Source organism: Cottoperca gobio, chromosome 8 (genome assembly GCF_900634415.1).
Source record: "Cottoperca gobio chromosome 8, fCotGob3.1, whole genome shotgun sequence".
NCBI lineage: Eukaryota > Metazoa > Chordata > Actinopteri > Perciformes > Bovichtidae > Cottoperca > Cottoperca gobio.
In genome coordinates this window covers 6,725,281-6,729,651 of record NC_041362.1, presented here as the reverse complement: position 1 = coordinate 6,729,651, position 4,371 = coordinate 6,725,281, and positions in this window count along the sequence as shown.

Below are 4,371 nucleotides of genomic sequence, written 5' to 3'. Positions count from 1 at the left end.
TAATTCTGCTTTTTTAATCAATCAATACTGTGATTATTGTACTGTAAATGCTCTGTCTAATCTTGTACTATGTTTTTGCTGTGCAATTCTTGTATGAAAGGTGCTATACAAATAAAGCTTATTATTATTATTATTATTATTATTATTATTATTATTATTATTATTATTATTATTATTATTATTATTATTATTATTATTATTAGTGTTCTCTGAGGCCAACATTGTCACACAACTGTGAGAAGTATGCATATAGCTACCAGCCCCATGGTACATTCACACATCAAGTTTTAAATGCAGATAGGAGTGATGAAGGAGGCTCGCATCTGGAATATTTTACAACCTCTGTGAATCTGGAGAGTTTGCATGAGATCAGCTGTACTGTACATGTTTGCAGACCCTTTCCCAAAAGCACACATGCATTCCAGAAATGACCTCTGCTCAGTTTAATGACCAAGGGAAGAATGCATTCCTTGGCAGGGGAATTGATGTTACCCAATGTGGTATGTAGAGTCTTAACTGCGTCTTGTTATTTAAGTAGTGTGAGGTCTGCACAGAAATCAAGTTGAATCTAAATTCGAACTGAAGTTGAATGTTAAATTACTTCAATTGCGTAACAGCGTTTTGGATCAGGTATAACATTTGCAGGAAATTCCCTTGAGCTTCTGACAGAGGTGGGAGGTGTATTTTCTTTATCGGATGAGTCGAGAGATGTTCTTTGGATGAGTAAACTGATCCTGTGCTGTTTGACATAACATGCAGTTTTCCCAGCAGGTAAGATACAATTACGCTGTGTGGAGGACAGAGCATTATCTTGGATTTCCTGGAGTAAAAAAGTAATTTGAGGAAATCCTGTCTCCACAGTGTGTCCAGCAACGCTGACGCTGGCATCCTTTCTCTTGCACAAGATAAAGAAAATAGCTGCAAAATGCCAGCAGAGACACAAGGAATCTGAGGAGGACAGAGGGACCTCTGTTAGACTCATGCATTTTCCATGATCACATTACAGTAAGCTTTGCTGCAGTGAGTAAATGGACAACACTCATATTGTTGCATGGTGAATGTCTCTGGTGTTATTCTCTGTTTTCACAAATCTACTGGTTGAATATTAAATAGCTACTCAGTTTAAAAACACAGATAAAGAGAGGGTGAGAAAAAAGCATCTGGTCACCAACAAGGTTACCTTATCAGTGTCCCGACGAGTGATTAGTCTGTGGATGTGCATTCATTCTTTTACATGTAGTGTCTTTCCTTGTCCTTTTCATTGTCATATATTTACAGCTATTTCCTCTTTGTCACAGGAAAAAGTGTACAGAGGTAACGTTGTCTCCTGGAGTCCCTTAGATCCTTTATTTAATGTGCTTGTATATCCTCACAGCTCATTCCTTTAACTTTCCCCCCCCCCGCTCACTCTTATTGCACTTGGCATGTTCACAAAGAGCCTTTAGATCAGTAACCAACACAGTTTACCAAGTGTAAATTAAATTAAATTGTCTTTTCTTTTATGAGAACCACGTGATTCTTTTCCTCTTCCTTTTATTCCTTTACTTCCTGTTGTCTTATCATATTTGCAGGGGATGCCCCTTTTTATGCGACTTCTCTGTTTCGTAGTAAGAAGACAGACTTGAGACAAAACACAAACATGATAACTTCTTTTTTATCTAATGGATGGAGACATTTATATAAAAGGTGAATGGAGTCATGTGTTTACAATCTGTCGTCTTTTAGATTTATCTGTGTTTGTATAAAGCTGTACAAACAACTCAAACACGGCTGGAAACATTGTCACATTATTACCACGTATAAATAGAAACCCTTTATCGTGAGAAAACAAATCCTGTACTCGAGCTGCCATTTCTCCCACCATTAACTATTGTGTGACTCACTGTAAATATCTGAGCACCGTTAATCCAAATGAGCTGCAAACGCTTCAGAGGCTCTCTGAGGTCGCTCCCTGCGCGACTTCGGACATGAACAGGAACACGAAACTGATAGAGATCACATTTCAGGCTTGATAACATTTATTAGAAGAGGTAAAGACACTTTTCAATATGTTGGTTCTGTTTGGCAGCACTCTTTGTTTGGTTTTCAGTTCCTTACAGGGAAACAACAATCCCTTGTCAAGAGATTAAAGCTCACTATTGTCATGTGTCCAATTACAATTTGTTTAAATTCTAATACCAACCTTTGTGAGTGTGGTTTAGTGCATAAACCTCCTGGAGTGCGAGTGCAGAATAGTGCATGTAATGCCTGTGTTTAGTTTTTGGGATCAGGGAGTGTTTCAGCTACTCGACTGGAATCTCAATGCTTGTTTTCTTAACTGAAGCCTCCTGTTTGTCTTTCATGGCCTCCCCTGTTGAATATCTTCTTCCATCATCCCTTTCTGCTCCCATCGGATGAACTGCTCAAACCAGCGTTGACCCTAGCGAGATTAAAGACGTCTCACTGTGTGCAGCTGTTTATTCTCAGTATTCAGTATACATCATTCATTCATCCCATCAGCGTGTCAGGGGCAAAATTTTCCCCATTTCAAGGAACTCATACTCATCCCGTACTCCAGGATGTGACTGCATGCATGCTGTGTAGTGGGGAAATTCCACAGATTGTATTTGTTTTCTATGAAAGTGGAAGTTGCAATACTGGTAGAGCAAATGTGTCTTGAATGTGGATGTGTGGGTGGGTGTGAATCTCTGCGCTGGTGACCTTAAGAAGTGTGGGCATAATGAATATATCTATATCTGTTGTGGCCTAATATGTTTCATGCACTTTGAATTACATTGAAAAACATCACAGCAGGAGAACTACCAGTTGAAACAACGCCTGATTTCATGAATAAGAAAGATAATCCCACACACAAGAGAGGAGAGAGAGAGGTGAGAGAGAGAGAGAGAGAGAGAGAGAGACCAGGGACCTAAGATAGCGACAAGACATATAGACATACAGATATACATAGATAGAGAGAGAGGATTCGAGAACGAGATCTGATAGACTAGATCGAGAAGAGAGGATTTAGAGCGAGAGAGAGAGTGGCGTTTTTAATATAATGAAGAGACATACAGATAGTATCTTCGACTACATACTATCTCCAACTATATTATACAGATATATAGATATAACATATATACATATATCATATATTATAGATCTTATATAGATATATATAGATATATCTCTATATTTAGCATTATATATAGACTATAGAATATATATAATATTATATACTAATTCATAGATCTACAAATACTATAGATAGATACAATATAGAGAGCTATATAGTACAATATACCTATATAGTACAGGTAGTGTTACTATAGAATATATATACAAAAAAACCTCATATAATATATTATATATATATATATATATATATAGATATCCTATATAGATCTCTATATCATCTAATATATATATATATAGATAATCTATATCTATATACATCATATACTCTATAATATAGATATATATATATAGATATTGATAATATATAGAAGATAGAGAGAGCTATAGTAGAGATTATAGATATACTATATATATATAGAGAGAGACAGATAGATAGATCGATATATATATACATTATATATAGACAGATAGATAGACGCTCTTAGAGAGATTAACAGAAGGAGATTTTAGAGATGTTAATAGATAGACATATAGGAGAGATAGATCTAGGCAGAGAGACATAGATAAACCCATAGAGATATATAGAAGATAGAAGAGAGAGAGATAGATAGAGATCTAGACGCATTCTATATTCTCACTATATAACTATATTCTAGCGAGTCTATATGAGAGTATATAGATAGATACCTAGAGAGAGATACAGACTATATAAGATAGAGATAGAGAGAGATAGATATATAGATATATACAAAGAGAGAGATAGAAGATATAATAGAGGATAGAGAAAGATAGAAGAGATAGAGAGAAGAGATAGAGATAGAGATATAGATAGATACTAGAGAGATAGATAGGAGAGAGAGATAGACAGAGATAGAGATCTATATATAGATAGATTCTTTCTAGTATATATAGACTATACTATATATATATCTATATATCCAGAGATCTCTAGAGAGAGAGAGATATATCTAATCTACTATCAGAGAGAGAGATATCTTAGATCTATCCATCTCTACTCTAATTCTCTCTCTCCTTCTTCCTCCTACTCTCCTATACCCCCTCTCTCTCTCGCTCCCATCTCCTCTTTCTAGACCACTCTCTCGCTCTCTCCCCTCCAGAATCATAGAGAGAGATATATTATCTCAAGACTCTCTCCTCTAGATCAGCGCTCATACCCTTCTCTCTCTCGATTAGAGCTTCCGAAGAAGAGCAGAGCCTGCCAGTGTGCTGCTGTGTTTCTCCGCTTCTCCTCTG